The sequence below is a fragment of the Galleria mellonella genome, unplaced genomic scaffold (genome assembly GCF_026898425.1).
Source record: "Galleria mellonella isolate WM207_F2 unplaced genomic scaffold, CSIRO_AGI_GalMel_v1 utg139, whole genome shotgun sequence".
Taxonomy (NCBI): domain Eukaryota; kingdom Metazoa; phylum Arthropoda; class Insecta; order Lepidoptera; family Pyralidae; genus Galleria; species Galleria mellonella.
The window spans coordinates 4,992,024-5,013,503 of record NW_026441995.1 but is presented as its reverse complement, the minus strand read 5'-3'; positions in this window follow the sequence as shown (position 1 = coordinate 5,013,503).

Here is a 21,480-nt window from a genome sequence, read left to right as displayed (position 1 = left end):
TAAATGAGCCATTTTGTTTATCAACCGACTTAAAAAAAGGAGGTTCTCAATTCGAATGTATTTTTTAATGTTGTTACCTCATACCTCCGTCAATTGTACACCAATTAGATTTTTTTCTGAATAGATATACTTATAAAGATTATGGAACTAATCTGTATTAGTTCCATAGAAATTTTATCAAAATTGATTTAGTAGAATATTTATAGAATAATTGAATCAAAACATTTTCCACAATTGAAGTCGGTTTTTATTTTTGTCGAACACAATTTTTATATTATAAACATTCTTCGTATTAGATGTATTGCTATTTAGGAAAAATATCTCAGTTTATCACTAAGGCATAAAATTCCATATCATTTTCCATTTCGTCTTGTTTTCACGTGGCTCATAAAAATGCAGGTACATTTCTGAAGACAATAATATTATTTGCATCGTGTACAGGATTCAACGTGACATCCGTGTGATGTATGCTTCTCTTAGCTTACAGTGTACGATTTATGTGACCCTCTGTAAACACGAACGTTTACCTTCCAGAAATATGGACGTTTACATGCTATTGCTTTTGACGCGTTATTTTTATTTCAAAATTTTATTACCTGTATTATCTGGTACGATAATATTTTAAAAAAGGAAGAGCTTCTCAATTTGGTATTTTTTTTATGTTACACACATAACTTTGTCAGTTATAAACAAATTTAAAAAAATCTTTCTTATCTGAAAGAATATACTTTCAGATTTTTCCTACAAATGTCAGCATAGTTGTTTAGTTTTTAAATCCAAATAATTGGTGTTGCCACTATTAGAGTCGCATTATTTCTTGTTGAACACAGTTTTAAATTATTACACTATTCTAAATTAATTAATTAAATATGTTTCTTATAAATTTAAAAAATATATTCATTACACCTGATTTTATTTTTTCTGAAATCGAACTTGGGACTTTATTTACACTGACCACCCACCAATTATGTGGCAACCACTGCACCAATAGGTTTTTTTTTTTAAATTGCTAAAGAAATTACTCCAGGGTTGACAACGGGCACGCAGTATCTCCGGAATTTAGAGACGTTCGTATATTATGGTAACCGCGTATGGTCTCATCGTGTGGGACGTATGTTTACTTGACCTCAACAGTATAGAAAATAAAGGTAATCAGTACTGCAAAAGGTTTAAACCTACATCAGCTGTCCTCTTAGTTGAAATCAAGACTATAATAGGATTTACCCTGAAACTGTTTTCTCCAACTTCAATTACATGTCTATTTTAAACTGACCTAAAAGGGGAGAATCTAAATTCTGTTGTATATTTTTACGTTTCTTATTTTCGAACTCTGTTATTTATAACCAGATTTGGAAAATTTTTTCTTACTATATATATATTCTTTATTGCTCTAAAACATACATTTGCTAACATTGTTATTAACTTATTGTTGTTACAACAATAAGTTAATAACAATGTTAGCAAAGGCGAACTTATCTCTAAAAGAAATTTCTTACAGTCAACCTAACGCACTATGCACTAACTATCAGAATGAATAAACTTTTAGATTAATTACTTTTAGTAGTTCAGTTTTATCATGTTTCATTTTGTTTTATCATGAATAAAGTTTTTTCTTTTTGAAGATCAAAATTAACTATTATCAAAAAGTCAAATATGTATACATGTATAAAATAAAATTAAATTGTTTTATTTTGTTTTGAGTTTATTTTCTAGACAAAACAATATTAGCATTGAAGTTTACCATGGTTGTGACAATTAATCGCAGATACTATTTTCTTCTGAAAGGTCGCCAGCATAGTAACCCATATCTAATAGTAAACTGGCAATATTAATTTATTATTGAATTCCAATATTACAAAAGGTTTAGCCTAATTTATACTCCATATAATAGAAGGCATAAAACTAGTTTTACGATATTAATTTCATCATCAATTTCGGGGGAGAAGGGACTTTAGAAATGGGGAGGTGAGTCCCCATAGCTAGTAATATCTCCTACTAGGTCAACCTCCATGCCCTCTCCCCTAGAAATCATTATAAGTAATTTTAAGTAAATTCTCCACTATCTGTGAGATATACTGCATATTCCCGTTTAACTAAAGTTAAAAAAAATTTATGCCACAAATCCAAAGTCAATCAAGCATACATCGACGATAATGGCTTATATCGACGATCAACGAGGTAATACCCATTTGATGCAATCGAATTCGGATCAAATCGAAATTATATCGAAAAGACATCAAATATAAGGTTAATATAAAGTTACATTGATAATTCCTATTTTTACTTTATAATCGGTTTTATACTGATGATTATTTATATTTGAGTCTGATGTAGGATGTAACTATATTCAGGTAAATTACATAGTTTACTTAAATAAACGTGTTATTTAGGCAAACTGATAATTTACCTGAATACTACTGAGTATTACAGATAAATTATATCTTTCCTGATAACATATCACCAAACCAAGATCGGACCGAGAAGGAACCAGGATCAACCAGATTCAACCTAAGTACAAGAGTGTTTAGACTAAAAACAGAAAAAATACAGAAGAAAAGAATGGTACTGCTAACTAATCGATATTTTTCTGTTCTTTACTCTTAGTTAATCCCATCATTGAGTCGATGCTAAGTTGATATTCGAACATGCAAACAATCAGAAAACATGCCGAATCCAAAGGAATGTTCCGTGAACGTATTCTTGCCGTACAAGTAAACTACATACAACTTACATTTCTGCAAAATTGTTCGTAAACTCTATTTAATAATTTATAATGTCATATCAATTAACGAATCCTGCGTAATTTTACATCACTAATGTCATAGAGTATTTACGAAGAAATTGCTTTTTTTCAGCACCCTACAAAATTGTTATCAATTTTTGTGAAAAAGCGAAAAAAATTATTTAAGTACATTTAAACTTAATAAAAAGGCAAAGAATGAGCGTTCATTGTTTTGGTATAACTCCATATTCATCAATCTACCTATACCCAACCCTACTCATATAAAAGGAAGGGGATTATTAGTAATCAAGTATAATAAACTCATTGCTAGCTGAAAGATCAAAGTATCGCTTGATAGGTCGAAAGATGACTTCAAAGTCATTTGTTTTGTCCAAACCGTCAGTTTTGTCTGTAGAACGTCTTAGGCTAGTGAGAAAACCGATCAAAGAGGCCGCAACACTAGCAATATACCTATCAGGTCGACCTATATATGGTATAATATAATATCGTAATATTATAAAGATATATCACTCGTAATTCAAATGAAAACAGAAAACTCAAGTCCAAACCAAGTAAATAAACCGCAAAATTACCATTACACTTAGTATCCCGTTAACGAAGTGTAATTGGCTCCGAACATTTAGGGAAACGATATTCCCTAAGAAAAACGAAAAAAAGAGTACGTAGTCCTCCCTAAAAACTATTGTACTTAATTCCAGGTGAATTCTTCACAATAAGTTAACAACTGACCTAAATTTATCATTCCTCACTGGTACCCACCAGAGTATACCAAACTAATAACGCAGGCGGAGTTACTATTTCATTATCACTAATTTAAAAGAAAAGTAATTTCTCTTTACCATAAATATCATACACCAAATTTACATTAACGTTAATGTTCCATTTCTTGACACTAAAATTGGAAAAACTGTCATGTGTTCTCCTTAATATCAAGTGTCAAGAATGTCAAGACGCTGCGAATAAAAAAGTTAATTTCGGTAACAGATAAAAAAAAACTCGCTGTACCTTACGGTTGTAATTTCATAATGTTTTTTTTTTTCTATCAGTGTTCCATGTATTCTATATATCTATATATAATATACTCATATATATTATCTGAGGGGTTTCCAAGCTATAACTGAAAGTCCAGAACATTTTTCTCTTTAATTAAAGGATCTTTAAAACATATCAGTCGCATTATACTAATGTATTGTTAATAATCGTCGTGTAGTCCCTGTATAGAATGAGTCACCCTTTTTTTCCGTGGGTGTCGTCAGTCGCTATTCAGGTAACTTATTGGTCGAGGGAAGGGCAGCAGCGTCCCTCTTAAAACATCACCAAAGCCTAACTGCAGTTACCAACACATATGCCGCGCGTGGCAATTATTGGCAAAACCCTTCCAATTTGTGAGGGCCTATGTTCTGCAATGAACAGTTAACAGTATTTTTAATAAAATACCTACAATACTATTTAATTATAAATGCTATTTCAGTTGAGTTAAGAAATTCTATATGGCTCTGATATCCATGATACTTTAAATTCCTGCTTATTTTTAGCACATTCCAAGAATGAATGTTGCATATATTCGATATTACCACTTTCATCCAAAATGTCTAAAGTTACCCATGAAATTAATATACCTTATAGGGAAATCTTACACTTCTTTAACTTACACTTTAACCAATATTTAAACTTAAAACTTCGTATATGAACAAAGTTTTAAAATTGATTTAATATGCCTAGCTGTTATGTATAAATCTAGCAAAATGTAAGCATTGGTACGGAAGTAATTTTCTAGAATACTCTAATACCTACCTCAATAAGGCTCAATATATTTTGATATGGGAAAACTCAGAAATATTCCGAAGAATATTTCGTGTTCTATATTGGCCCGATTGAATATCAAACACGAAATGTTAGGTATTACATTGTGCTTAACTGAGAAATAATGGCGCATAATTGTATAACTAATCTTACTATATGTGTTCGTATTGTTTTCACCAATAGTGGCTTGAGAAGCTTTTAGTGCAAATTCAAAACCGACGAGGGTTTCCCAGCATTATTGTATCCCACGAAATGTAAATCCCGTTTAACCTTTTGTTATGCCGAATTCGGAATTTGTTTCGTAACAATTTAGGTTATGGTTTAGGAAGATTTGCATATTTTGATTCCAATATCTATACATATTCATGGATGTTAACACGCCGTCACTTGAGATCAATTTCAGAGAAGTGGCACAAATCGGTCGGTATCACTTATATACTATTATTATATAATAATATGTAAGTGCTTATCACGCGATAAACAAGTACGAAATTAATAAATAAATGTGACAGGAATAAATTACAAAAAAAAATACGTATCTTAAGATGAATGTAACAACATCTAATAAAATTGTAATTAGATTATGTCTGTTGTGTTATCTCGACACAGAATGGGCCACTCCTTCCTTTCCCGTGGGTATCGTAAAAGACGAATAAGGGAACTTAATGGTCGAGGGATGGGCAGAAGCGTCTTATAACACCACCAAAGCCTAACTGTAGTTGCCAACCCCAGGGGGGTTTTCAAGCGTGGCAATTACTGGCAAAGCCCCCAACCTTATGGTGAAGACCTATATTCAGCAGTGGACGTCTGTACATGGGAGATATTTAAGAACAAATAATATAAGGGGAAATCTTAATAAGACCAATAGTTGCTATATCAATCATTTAAAAAAAAATGTCTGTCTTTCTATATGTTTATTCCGAAATCAAACAAATACAATGGTACCAAATTAAATGCAGTTTTCAGTTGTGTTGTTTTCTTCGAGTTCTTGAGTTGCAGTTCGGTACAAGTAAGCTCAGAGTGGGGCAATCCCTCGCAAAATAAAGATTTCGTCTAGTTCCGAATCATATTTAAGTGGCATAATATGAAGGAGACCTACTATGTTTAGCAGTGGACAATGGACTGTGAATAAACGATGAAATCTTGTAAAAAAATTGTGGTTTCCAGAGATGGGAACAACTCTTTCCCCTTTCGACTTTAAAATACTTTTAAATGGGTCATTAAAGTGCTATAAGTCCAAACAAATGATAGACATACTTAAATATCTTCTACAAATATGAATACACAGTATTTTACTCGACGTAACCTTTAAACCTTTGTCGATTACCCCATATTGCCCATATAGATACTCGCTCCATTTAGCAGAACGCCCCCTTGTCCGCCCACATACGTTTCCCCAAATCTACAAACCGTTTAATATCGGTAAATGTTCGAAATCACGAAATATCAACGTAGAGGTAAGATAAAGGTAAATCTCCTTCGCAAAAAATCGGGCGCTCTTGCAGTGAAAAAAACGCTAATCGTTTCAAATTTATTTTAAAAATATTGTATAGGATTTAAAAGATTTATTAGGGTTACCTATTAGATATATTACATATGTCATTTTTTTGTTTATTTAATAAATAAATTATGCTCTGTAAAAAAATTGCGATTACAAATATGAAAAAATTAATATTGGTTCACTATTTTCGGCGTCCACTGGCGCGTTTTGTTTTGAAAATAAGGAATAAAATCTAAGACGCCGTGATGTTTCATAAATCCATTACATTTAAAATTTATTCAATCAAACATATTCTTTCTACAATAAATTTAAAATCTCCGTTATTTGAAAATCATTTAAAAAAATCTAAAAGTGTAATGGGCGCAATAAAAATAGTTTTAACATAAATTCAATTTTGAATAACGATCTACATAACGCTCGAACGGTCGCATCTTTAAATTCACAATAGGCTTTAAATAAGCATGTCGATTTTCTAAAATGCTCGCTCCGTGGAATAGAGAAAATGGATTGTTCTAGAAAATCTTATATGAATTTGAGATTGCATAATGTATGCTCTTGACGTCCTCTCGTTTTATGACGTTAAGTTCATGGTTAGATATATGCAGCTCTATTAAGGTAAATTTAAATTTTATAACACTGGTAAGTAAAAAATATATTACTCATAAATGCTATGTTTAAAAATGTTTTGGAAAAATGTACTTACAGCATCACTGATCCAATACTCATTTAAGTTTGTAATGATAACAATTTTATACATAGCTACTGTATCTAGGTTACACATAAGATAGAGCACACTCACACTTGGCTGTATACGATTATGGTCTGTCTTTATATATTGTATTAAAAGTTCTTTTTTTTCGTTCGCTCCGATTTGTATTTCTCTATTAAAATAAATTGTTTAAAGAACAAGTTGTTTGCTGAAAGCCTTCCTGCATTGTAATATTACATCAGCTACCTATAAACAGTACCTACATCGAAACTAAAAAAATTACTAAATGTTTTAAGTTTTTTAAATAATATCAATAAGAAATTATAAAGAATGCCATATGGCTTAAAGCTCGCTATTTGTATATATTTTATTGTGCAATTGTTGTATCAACTGTTACTGTGCACAGTTGAACATAGCGTCCCCCATAAGAGGCGTTCAGCCAGTAGTTGCCACGCTTGGCAAGCGGGTTGGAACCGCAGTTAGTCTTTGAAGATGTTTTAAGAGGGACACTGCAGCCCGTCCCTCACCCTCCCTTAGTTACCTCTTACGACACCCACATAGATGATGAGTTTATTATTACAAACAAATAATCAAATCTTTCCTCGTTTTAATATTAGTATAGATACAGACTAGTTTTTACCCGTGTCTTCGTCCGCATAAACAGGATATGCTCACTGACAGGAATAAAGAATAATCTATGTCCTCTCCTATTTCATGTAGTACATGTATACTAAATTTAATGACATAAGCCGTTAAAGTGATATGAAATACCAAAAAATCAACAAACTCACTTTTACATTTATAATATTAATAACGATTCGACACTTAATTTTTTATGTCTGATGATAATACAGCGATTTCTCTAATATTTAAGCCGAATTTCATCAATTCCTGCTTTTCAATTTCCATCCTGTAATATTTAAAGGTAATATAGTATTAATCTTAAAATAGATGAAGTACTAGGAGCTCAAAGATAGAAGGAATAGCAAGTCTCATTAAGACGATCTCCAGTACTAAGGAACAAACTATTCGTGACAGAAACCTTATCTGTCGATGTTTTGCAGTGATTTATTTGGGTGGGCGAGATAGCATCCTGTCATTCCGTCTGCTAAATGTAGTTCTAATGCACAATGGATTGTTTATTTATTTATTTTAATATATACATATAAAATTTCATATGTCACAAATGAAATTATATATAGAAAAGAAAATAGCCATATTTTTTACCATGTCAGTGTCATAACCCGGTCACGCGTACGAAGTCGTGAGCAAAAGTTAGCACTATAGCCTATAATAGTATCAACACGATTATTTGTCACGGTTGATAATGAATATTACTAATTTAAAAATAATACCATAACAAAAATGGGGCTTGAAATATGGCATCTTGCCATTTATTACTTGCTTGATTTGGCCAAGGGCATTGTGGGCTACCGTGACCCCAGATTCTCAAAGTTATAGGCGTGTTAGTGCCATATTTACCACATCAATACATCAACAGTCTATAGATTCAATAGCTCGAACTACCATAAATCTGAGATTACATATATCCTTACTAATATTACAAATGTGACAATTTATGTATTATCTCATGGCAGACTCAAGCAATGTTTATAAAATTAGACATAAAAAATAAAATAGCTTAGTTTTTATCCCGATCCGCGAACATGTTCCTTATATTATAGTTAATATATTAATAAATAATATTTATTTATTAATTATTATTCAAAATTTTGTATAAATAACGAATAAATATTTTATTATTGGTCATTTTTTGTGAATGAAATATAAATACAGAATCATTGTCAAAATTGGTATAGAATTATTTAAATGTATCATATGATTATGCTATCAAAATAAAAAACCTCCTTTTTAAAATCGGTGAAAAAGAAAAATATCGTAATATCTTAATATTTTTATTCTTCTATACAAAGACGAATTAAAATTAAAATAAAATTAATAACGAAATAACAATTCTATCTTTAAAATCATAATAATGTTCCACAAAATACACCCACAACGTAGAAAAAAATCTAATTTCCTTTCCAATAAGAAAAAAAGGCATAAAAACATCGTATGAAAGAAAGTTTATTAATAATTGGAATAACACGTTTCCACGTAAAAGTAAAAATATTTTCCTTCGCTCTTATAAAGACGAAATCCGACCGCTTCGCCACTAATTCCTCAAGCTTCATCCGCTTTCGCGGACCATCCAAAGTTAGTCCATTGACTCGCAAAAGGATTTGTGACGTTAATCCGATGTTCCCAAGTCCCGGTCCCTAAAAATAATCTGTTCATTATAAACTCATAAGTACATTAACAATGTTCGACAAACGGAACAAATATTTTGATAATCTCATAGTTTTGTAAAACTTAATTTATATAAGGAAATATATATATATATATATTTCCAATTACTACTACGTATGTGTATACCATTTTTCATTATAATTAGTTAAGCCATTAAAGTGTTAAGAGGTACATAACAAACACACTCACTTTTACATTTAATTACCATCATCACTGATGAATATAGGCCCTCATAAACTGCCATAAGAAACGGGCCTGAGCCACCTGCATCACCTGACTCCCCGCAAGGCATTTGAGGTGGTGAGGAGAGGCCAATCTACTCTGCCCGTATGGGGTCGCCACTCTTTTATTCTTTAAGAACCTCTATTTTCAATGAATTGTCGATTATTTTAGCTATGTTACCAGCCCATTGTCACTTCAGCTCGCTTATCATTCGGGCTATGTCGGTGACTATTACATTTTACATTTGGGTATAATTACTATATGCCTGTTAAACGTTTAATAATCAAGTTTTAATTTAGTCTGCATTATATAAATTAAATTCAGTAATAATTATCTGTTAAATAAATTCACAAAACCAAGATAGCGTAAATTGAAAGAAATATTTTTAATATAACATTATATTAAAAAAAAACTTAGTATATAATTTTGTTCTTTTATATTATTTTAAATATATTAAATTATAATCCATTTTATGACGTACACATACAGTTTACGTCGATTTCATAGAATAAAAATGTAGAAACTCTTTAACAAACTCATGAATTCTTTTATAGCGTTTTTTAATTAAAAAAAATGTAAACTACATTGACACAAGCTTATATGTCAATATAATGAAAACTCGCTATTCGTTTTCTTTTTCTTGTTGTCTTGTGACGGTCCTGTAGTCTACGGCTCCTTCCATTTTTTTTTTCTTTGTTAGTCGAAGTGGAAATGAAAAGAAGCTAAACAAAAAGAATTACCTTACTCATAATCCTATTACAATTTTTACATTGTAAATTGTCACATTATTACAATAAATGCGACAATTTACAATGATGGAGGCATGGATGTTTGTTACTCTTTCACGCAAAAACTACTGAAAGAGATCGAATAAAATTTAGAACAAAATATATCCTAACTTAGAATTACCTTACACCGACATTATACATCATGCAATCCTATTAACAGATTTTTACATTGTAAATTGTCACATTACTACAATAAATTCGACAATTTACAATGATGGAGGCATGGATGTTTGTTACTCTTTCACGCAAAAACTACTGAAAGAGATCGAATAAAATTTAGAACACCAGTAGGATATATCCTAACTTAACACATAAGATACTTTATATATTGATTCACAGGGGTGAAAATATATAACTAGTAAATATATATTAACAATTTATGGTTGCGAATTTCAACAGAATGTGTGTGAGTTACTGAGAAAGAATTATGTTAAAATTTGTACATATTTTTTTCTTTTGTTTTCTTTTTTATACCACTGAGTTGGCAAACGAACATAAGCGGTTACCGTAGCGCATGAACGCCTGCAATACCAGAAGCATTACGCGCGCGTGTACGACTCCGAAGAAACCTTTTTACTCCTTTTTTAAACAACCCCATGCATGCGTAATCTCTTAGGAGAACGTCGACAGGATACTTATTTTATAACTTAAGCGTTCTTTAGAAAAAAACAGCTCGAAAACCACGTTGTATGCAACTATTTAGGCTCTAAAGTATGAGGGTGCACTTCTTAAGTTGTAAGGTGAGCTGTACGATGGTTGAAAGTGGCCGTAGGCATCATATTGAAGAACCTTCTGAGCACAGTCCATTGTACAAGCAGTAAAACACGCAGGGTAAGGCAAAATCTCCTTTAAGACTTCAAGGTTCGATACCGCTTGTAAGCATGGGATCATCGACAATTCTCTTACTTCGTCGTTAGACTGAGTCGAGGGGTTCAAGCTGGTATCGAGGTGCTCCCACAATATTGTATGTCACATCTCCAACAGTTAGTAGTTCAGTTTCATAGATTATTTTTTATATTGAATAAAATTCTAAGTTTACTGTCGAGATGAGCCTTTTATAATAATTAAAATGAAGACGTAAATCTATAAAATAGAATAATTTCAATTTAATATATAAACTGAACAACGGTAATTTAATGAATTTTCTTGTCGTGATAGAGTGTCTCTTCACAAAAGCTTTATTAGAACCAATCCCACTTTTTGTAATCTTAATTAGTACACTCAATATTAAGCTACAGAAATGTTTTTTTTATACAACTTAGAATGGCAAACAAGCTGACAGCTCACCTGATGGAAAGTGGTATCCGTCGCCTATAGACATGAGCAGTACCATGGACATAACAGAGTATACTGTTTCGCCCATGATACCCCCCATGCGTTGCCATTCCTGAGAACTCAGGTGTTATTCCTCTGTACTCTGTAAATTCACTGCCATATCCCACCTTTTAAACCGAAATACAGCCATGCAAACACAACTGCTTCACGGTTGAAACATGAATGGGACAGAGATACCCGAGCAAACGACTTTTGTACAAAGTCTCTCCCTGGTAAGTGATTTAAAATATAACAACGCCAAAAAAATTTCAATTGCGTTATTTCAATTTTATTAAACGAGAAATTTCAATTTTATGTATAATTGAACAATGGGAATTTAATTAACTTTTTTGTCATGATAGAGTGTCACTTGACAAAGACTTTGCTAAAACCAATCCGACTTTTTGTACTCTTAATCAGTACACATAATATAACGACTACAATAGTGTCAAAACAATGAATGAATGAATAAAAATTTATTTCAATAAAACCATAACACTTACATAAACTTAGATTATAAGTAATAACAAAAAATATATATATATAGAAAAAAAAATTACATTTATATATTCTTTATATGTAGTAGAAATCAGTCAGTGTTATGGTAAAGAAAAAGGATGCTAATTCAGCTAAAGGTTCCTGCAAAAGCAGAAACGCTGATTTTCAATTAGCACCTCATCACCTAGCCCGGTCCATCAAGATCATGAATAAGTAACACAATACACAAACATGCGCATAACAAAAGGTAAAAACACAAAAATATCGTACCAGTAAAAAAGTATAATACCAGTTATTTTAATCTAAAAAATTAAATTACAAAACCGATTTTGATAAAAATGCTATGAGACCAATCTGTAAGCATACCCTTTCAAATAAAAAAAAAAAAGAATTTTTCAAATCGGTTTAGAACTGACAGAATTATGGAGTAACAAACATAAAAAAGTATAGCCGAATTAAGAACCTCTCTTTTTGAAATCGGTTGGAAACAACGCCGAAAAATAGCACAATCATTCGTGTGTACTCACTGTTTTATCTTTCATATAAATAAAAATTGATCTTTAAATGTGTTGCTAAGAATAAAACTCGACAATCGTTGAACTTGTTTCGACTATATTTATTGAATTTCGAGGAACGTCTTTATAAAAAAAAAATTAAAAAAATTGCCCTGAAAATAACGTAAATATCATATTTTTCTTTTCCCGTATAAACCGTTCTTAGCTAGGTTCTAATTGAAACATTTGTACCAAATATTGCGATCAGTAAATGCGTTAATACACATTAAATAATTTTACTCAAAAATAAAATAGTATTTACCCCGATAAGAAAAAATGGATCTGATAGTAGATCGACGTTTGCCAGATCGGCTAGTTTTATATAAAATTTATGCATCAAATAATAGTTGACTGTACATTTTTTGAAGGATTTTTTACATTTGATCTTCCATCTACACATATAACAATCTAACCATACGTTATACATAACATATATCTAGCATCCCTATCTAGATAAATGAAAAACAGAAAGTGGAAAAAAAATATCACAATAAATATACAAAAGTCACAATCCTCAAACGACGGCACCGTAAAAATCCTTAACATTTAATAAATACGTAAATTGCAAGAATAAGTAAGATGTATGTTCGTAGAGTGGTGTGAAGAGGGTTCGCTAAGCTACGGAAATATACGGCGGTGTTTATAATTAAGGCAATAAGTCAGAGATACACGTTTAGAAACGTACATATAGGTATATCGGTCGCAACTATAATGAAATTGGGGTGATATGTGTTGCTACTAAATCGAAATAATAATAAATTCAAGTCAGAGTTTCCAGTAATTTATTAGTATTAGCTATTACAATTTCTTGTGCTCTTCCGCTGCAGACACACATGTGGGGTGGTACTAATGTGAACGACTTTTGTACTAAATCTATCTCTAATACAAATTTTGCGGGTATCTGATTATAGTTTTTAGTTGTAGAAAGAGAATGTCAAGTATTATACTTTTATGTATTCCAAACTGATACGACATCGTATTGTATCTGTATTGTATTGAAATTAAATTAAATCGTAACCTTCAAGAATAGAACGTATTCCTTTTTTGAAGGCCGACAGCACAGCTGCAATTCTTCTGGTGTTGCGAGCACTTATGGGTTGCAGTAGTCAGTTACCATCAGATAAGCTGCATGCTCGTTTACTCTGTTATAAAATTAATAATTAAAATCTGTTGCGTAGTTTAAAAGATTTAACCGTACAGATGGCAGGAAGCAACTTTATTTTATACTATGCAAAAATAACTATTCTATACATTACCAAGAGAAAAGTCATGTACGTTTAATTTACTATTAAAAAGACAATAGCTTAGCTAGAAGACACATGGTTGTATAAAATCGTAGGAAAAACCGCAGATAGGTACTATACAATAAATATTTAGCGTCAAAATGTTTACACATATTACAAATTATTATCTGAATTCTTTTATGTTTATTTTTAAATGAATACCAATAAAAATATTATAAATAAAGAACTTCTACAAAATAATTTTATATTATAAATTATTGTATAAAAAAAAAGTTATTTTCTACCCACTTCTTCCTATTGCATTCTTGATTATGATAGATTTATGAAGAATGTCAATTTTGTCCAAACGATATTTCAATTTTTTTTTTCCTTTCAATCAATAACCGAAGAGCCGACTAACAATTCTGTTGTTCTATTTTTATTTTTATGAAACATTTACCAAGAAAAATATACTGGAAATACTTAAGAAATGTCTAAATCCGTATTTACGATAAGTATTACTGAAAAAGAAATAATAGAATATGTCAAATACATGCCTGCTTTTCTATTTTCTTTGTACTGATATTAATAAAAAATATTGTTTTACCACTATGACAATTGTATGTTCACCATAGACATAGTATATAATTATTTGCTCTGTAAAAAGTGCGTAGTATAATGTACTAGATTCTGACAGACTGGCAATGCAATCACAAAAACGAGAAAAACTTATTACACTAGTGTGCGTGTTTTATAAACGTGTACACGTGGCAGATCTGAATTTGCATGGAATTGAAGTTTTAGGAAGTGTTTGTTATAATTTTGATTTCGATTCGGAAACATTCGAAATTTTATTTGGATTAAATTAGATATTTTTTCTACCAATTCCTTTACAAAATATTTCTGATTGATTGAATATAGAATTGATTGACTATTTCTAAAATATTACGTTTAAAGGTATAAATATTTACAGCGTAATTACATGAAAAATGTGTAATTTTGTGGTTTATTTTCCCGATTTATATTATTTTCAAGTACTTTATTCTAACAAACTACATTCCCTTAAAACTAATTCCACTTCAAAACATACAAATATTTAGAAATTATTTTATTACGTACTCCCGCAAAACAGCTTCGAGCATATATTGTGCATATTGTTGTCTTATTATCTATCTTGCTCTGACATATAGATTATTATGTCTTCTCTTCTTTACATTGCTAATTTATATACTTCATAAACTAAGATGTTAACTTTGCCATATTGTAATATTTTTTTATCCAACATAGAATGACAAGAAACTAAAAAACGCCTTCATAGAAAACGGTAGACAACAGCTCCGTAGACAATATAGAATAAACATGACATATATCATGCATCGTCATTTTTTGAGAATTAACATGTTGTACCTCCGTACCCTATAATTTCAGTACCATATCCGATCCCTTAAGCCGAAGAGACGCAAGTGGTACTCAGATACCCAAATAGGTAACTTCTGTACAATAAATCTCCTTCTGCTAAAATGATGATGGTAATAAATCTAAACATTTAAGATCTAGACATTCTAAACTTTGGAGTTCTGGTCCTTTAGACAAATGGCAAACGAATTCATCGATAGAATCGTTATCGCAAGCGAGTCTATGCACTTAATTAAAATCCTATTTTATTAATCAAATGTACTTATCCCTTTCACCGTGTAGTCTCGGCATAGAATGGACTACCCCTTCCTTTCTCGTGGATATCGTAAGAGGTGACTAAGGGAACTTAATGGTCGAGGGATAGGATAGAAAAGGCAACAGTATTCTCTTTAAAACATCACCAAAGGCTAAATGCGGTGGCCAACCCGCCTGCCAAGCGGGCGAAACCCCCTTTATTGGAAAGGTCTATATTCAAACACAAGGAAGTTAGTTAAAGGCTGATATGATGATGATGATAATGATGGTGAGCTATTTCTTTATTCATCTGTTACAATTCTGTTACAAAAAGTGTTGAAAACTTTTTCAGCGTAAAGTGAGTAGCGCCAGCTTTATCAGAAATAGTCAACGAATTTCGACGTTATTTTAGCTGGTTCACAGGCTCCGTAACCAAGTAGTCGTCTATAAGAGCAAAACGCAATCGCTTGGGACGTCACAGTATATGTTGGTGTAATTCCAGTCCACCGACACAGTCTAGCTCGATATTAAAAATGTACGGAAAAAAGCATTTGGGACGCGGTCGGCGCTGAGCGATGAAATGTGAATTTTGTTTTTCCTAACTGTTACCGTTACTAATGGTGTGAGTTTTTGTTTGTTTCAAACACAAGATTCGATCTTAGGATTTATAGAATAATCGTTATATCTGCTGTTAACTGTACATTGGTGAACAAAGGCGTCCTCTTTGGGAAGTATTTTCCAGTAGTTGCCACGAAAGGCGGGTTGGCAACCGCAGTTAGGCTTTGGTGTTGTTTAAAGATGGACGCTGCTGCTCATCCCTCCGCCATTAAGTTCTCTTAATAGCCTCTTAATATATACACCAGCGATGAACGTTCCAAAACGTTTGAAACTGAAAATAGTGTAACCGACAATACGAAACCCATTCTATCCACGCGAACGAAACCACAGGTGCCGGCATATGTAATGGACAATCGTCGAATAATAATATATATTGTAACTAAACCAAATATATATAATAATAATGATATAAATGTTCATATCTTTTGATTATTGACTTAGACGTTTATTTTTTTATAGCTCTATGAGATTGCAGACTTGAGTATTTAATATTAATTTTAGTCTGACACCCTCACGTGTTCCTTAAAAAAACAATTTTGACAAACGGACAGACCGACAGACAACAAAGTGAAACACTTAAGAGTTTCATTTTTCTTATTGAAGTACGGAGCCCTAAAAAATAAAAATTGTACCAGTGTATGTCAAATACCTTCTCGTTCACAAGTAGTATCAACAAACTCTCAGTGTCGTGGTAGATAGATATATCAATTTAATTAAATTGCAACCATATCAGTAAACAAGATAAAAGACAAAAACAAAGCCTAATACTGACACGTCATTGATAAGATTGATATAATAAATGTACTTCTAATATAACACACAAATGAAAAAGAAAATTGTAATAATTATGTTAATGAGGCCGAGAAATATTATTACAGAGTTTATAGTGTTTGTTGAGCGTTAAGAAACGTCTAAAGTAAGACAAAAACAACAAAATACAAATTAATATAAACTTTGATTGTAGTTATTGTTATAGTTGCTACCACTGTTTGCTTTTACGATAGTGCTAAATAATAAATATTGCCCATACCATGTAAATACTGTCGTCTCTATTCACAAAATATTATACATTTTGTAATATTTCTACTGAATGATTCATCCTCTCGAATAAGATAGAAACAATGATCGAAAATATATAAACGAAAAGTGATCATTTGGTTTGTGTTAAGCGTATTACCATACAAATCGAAAAACGCCAGTCCATGATATTCCTCGACTAAGTGGACCGCTTATGACATCTTGTCTTTTTTTTTACATCAGATCATACATTTTTTGGAGAAAAAATATAGTCATACAGATTGGAGTGTGGTGTGAGGCAAGATTACATTTAATCTGTATATATTACTATATCATTATATTTATATATGTATATTTGTACATTATTTACGCTGTATGCTGTGGTATTATGTTTATATGTATTTGAAGTTATATTTTAGTCAATTTATCTCAAAGATGATGATTTGAACAGCGGAGGGCGCTGGCGGTTATGATAGCACGCATTTATAAAGTTAAATATATTTAGAAAATTTAGATAAGTGATAAAATTATATAATTATATTGCTCAACAGCATCGTGATTTTTTTTATAACAAATATTCAAAAAGCAAATCACTGCTGCGCAATTTCAGACACTATTATCATACCTTAATATATTGTATGTGTGTATGTGTGTGTATGTGTATTGTGTAACCCAATTTACTAACATTAATTTTTTAAGAATATTGTTACTAATAAATATTTAATGGACCAAAAAGTCTGAAATAAAAATTATTATTATTATTATTATTAAAACACCAACAGGAAAGCAAGTGGTGGGCCATTCTATGCCGGAACCACACGGCTTATATAATATGGAATAATAATAATAATGATATAAACGTTCATATCTTTTGATTAACTTTTAACTTAAACGTTTAATATTTTTATAGCTCCAAAAGATTGCAGACTTGAGTATTTAATATTAATTTTAGTCTGACACCTTCACGCGTTCCTTAGAAAAACAGTTGTGACAAACGGACAACCACTTAAGATGGATTTTTCTTAAGTGTATGTCAAATACCTTCTCGTTAACAAGTAGTATTAACAAACTCTCAGTGTCGAGGTAGATAGATATATCAATTTAATTAAATTGCAACCATAGCAGTAAACAAGATAAAAGACAAAAACAAAGCCTAATACTGACACGTGGATTGAATTAGTCTTCTAATATACCCAAAATGAAATTATTAACCCGAGAAGATATTATTACATTTTATAGTGTTTGTTAGCGTTAAGAAACTCGTGTAAGCAAAAACAACAGAATACAAATTAATATAAACTTTGATTGTAGTTATTGTTATAGTTGCTACTACTGTTTGCTTTTACGATAGTGCTAAATAATAAATATTGCCCATACCATGTAAATACTGTCGTCTCTATTCACAAAATATTATACATTTTGTAATATTTCTACTGAATGATTCATCCTCTCGAATAAGATAGAAACAATGATCGAAAATATATAAACGAAAAGTGAACATTTGGTTAGTAAGCGTATTACCACAGATAATATATTAAGTGGACATGCAAACACATTTACGCTGTATGCTTTATGTTTATTTGTTATTTTGTCTTTATTTTCTTTCAGTTAATTTATAAAGCAAATATAGCAAGAAAATTTAGATAAGGAAAAATTATATAATTATATTTCTAACAAGTGATTTTTTACAACAAATATTCAAAACAACTTACAGACACTACACCACTTCTTTTGAAACCCACAAAACTTGTCTGAGAAGTATTTATATGGTAACAAAATTTAACAAAAAATATTATTTACAAAGCTTCTACAGTAAGTATACACTCGATATATCATACCATATAGTCGTATCAACTTAAATCGATAACTGAATCAAATATACACCAACTTCTTGGTAATATAATATTTATGGTTGAGAAAACACTACGTGTAATCAATATCGTAAGAAAAACGCCAAAGTGAGGGCATGAACCTGTATAACAAATAAACAAACGTGCAATTCGAATGTTTTTTTATATAATTACTGGCAACACTGACAAACAGGGAACACTTGCCTCTAAAACATCTAGATGTTTTAAACTAATAACCGAATCAAATAACACTCCGATCAACTTTTTGGTTAAAAAATATTGTTATTTATAAAAACATAGATATAATAAAAACTTTCACATAAACAGGGGTTGGAAGTGTATTTCATAACTTACAAACTTGGTATAAGGCCACAGGAAAAATATTAACGATTTATGGTTCACTTAAGACAAATACTGCCAGTAAGAGTGCACCTATTGAAATTAATAAGTAAACAGCAAAAAAAGAAGATAGCGAAGTGGGAACATAAATTTATATTACCAACGAATTCGACTATTTACAACTGATGATGATGAAAAAAATATATAAGAAATGTATAATTTTATGTAATTTATGATACAGTATCGGATATTTTCTTGTTTTACTAATAGCGACACTGGTCAACAAAAAACACTGAGGGTTGGTAATATATAGTAATATGACCAGTAATAGATATACTATATAGCGGTTATTTAATATATATTATGGCGAATGAATATAGGCGTCCGATTGGCATGAACGATACCAAAATAAGTAAATCTACCCATAACTTTTTACTTCAATGTGTGTGACCATCTTCAGCAACAGACCGACCAAAGAAATATTATATTCCTTGAGCGAAAACTTTTTTTTTATTACAACACAGCGGGCAAACGAACATGCGGCTCACCTGATGGTAAGTAACTACCGCCGCACATGATCACCCGCAACACCAGAGTAATTACAGATGTGATGCTGGCCTTTTAAAAATGAATATGCTCTTTTCTTGAGATTATGACGTCATATTGGTTCTAAAATACTGCTGCTGTAAATTGATTCCAAAGAATGGTAGTGCGTGAAAAAAAGTGCCTTGAAAAACGCACGGTGGAGAACTGCCATTAATCCAGATAGTTGGGATGGAACTTTAGTTTGTGATGGGTTGTAAGGTGGTGAAAATCTGCAGCAAGAATCAATCGGAACAATTTTTCAGAGCACTCTCTATGATAAATCCGGTAAAAATTGCATAGAGATGCAACATATCTACGCAATTTCAATGGGTCGACTTTAGTAAAGCATTGATCGTCAATAATTCTAACCGCCCTTGTAAATATTTTTACTTAGACGATTTTAATTCTTTGGATTTTAAAGGAGCATGTCATGTTATTTCAGATAATCTATAATAGATTTTTCCGCCGTCAATATCCAAGGAATCCTATATTACCCATGCCTAATGGAGACTTGCCCCTAAAACATCTAGACGTATCAAACTAAATATTGAGCTAATCAAATAAACAATCCAACCAACTTCCTGGTTATAAAATATTGTAATTTATAAGAACGTGAAAACAATGAGAACGTCCACATAAACAAGGGTTGGAAATGTAAATGGATTTCGTAACGTACAAACTTTGTATAAGATTAAGGTCACCGGAAAAATATGAACGATTTATGAGCCGCTCTTAGGGGAAACACTGCGAGTAATCAGTGCATCTCTTGAATTTAGTATAATATATATATTTGACTTTTTTTTTTTGTTTGCGGTAAATATAAAATTAAAACCGTTTCGACGACAAAATTAAAAAAGCTCGACCAACTAACCTAAGGACGTTAGGTGGCTCATAAAGCTGAGTAGGAGAAAAGACTTTTTATTTGGCTGAACTAGGTGTTGTTCTGAAAAAAAAAAGACTATTTGTAAAAGGAACTAGCCACCCTAATATTATATGCTGTGTAGTCGACCTTCACGCAATCTTCCTGTAAACGATTGTGATTAATTCCTGGTAAATTCTTCATGAATTGCCAATTATCCTGATTAATTCTCCCATCGTTATGTCTTAGTTATAACTTACCAGCGTAAACGAACCAAACAAACCACATGTTAATTGTTTTTTTAATGGGTGTTAATGGAATGTTACCTGCGTTATTGGTATACGCTGGCGAGGCATTAGTGAGATAGGTAGATAGATAGGTGAGGATGAAAGCAGGTCAGTTGGCTCATAGAAAACCCCTTAATAGAGAGAGGCCTATGTTCAGCAGTGGACAGTTAACGGCTGATATGCTGATAATAAGCAGGTGCACCATTCCATTTTCATCTATTAAAAAAAGAATTCCTAATTTGAAACTAAAATTAAAAAAAAAATCTTTTTTCGAACTGCTGTGTGAAACGAACAGGCGGAGGGACGAAGTTGTCAGAACATCCCAAGATATTTGTACCCTTTCGGTACCCTAAAAACTATTCTAATATATTAGACACTTTCATTATTTGTAATTAATTGCTCACAACTCCTCTCAAACTCGTGGTAGGGGCTTCGTTAAGTTTATCTCTCCACAACAGGACTATTTGGATGCTGATGCACCTGCGCCAAATGATAATGTACTGCCATTACGATTAGTCTGCCTTTTGTGACAATATTAGCGTATTTAAGTATTCAGAAAGCGAAATTACTTTATTATGATAATAATATATCACTATGAATAATTAACTTG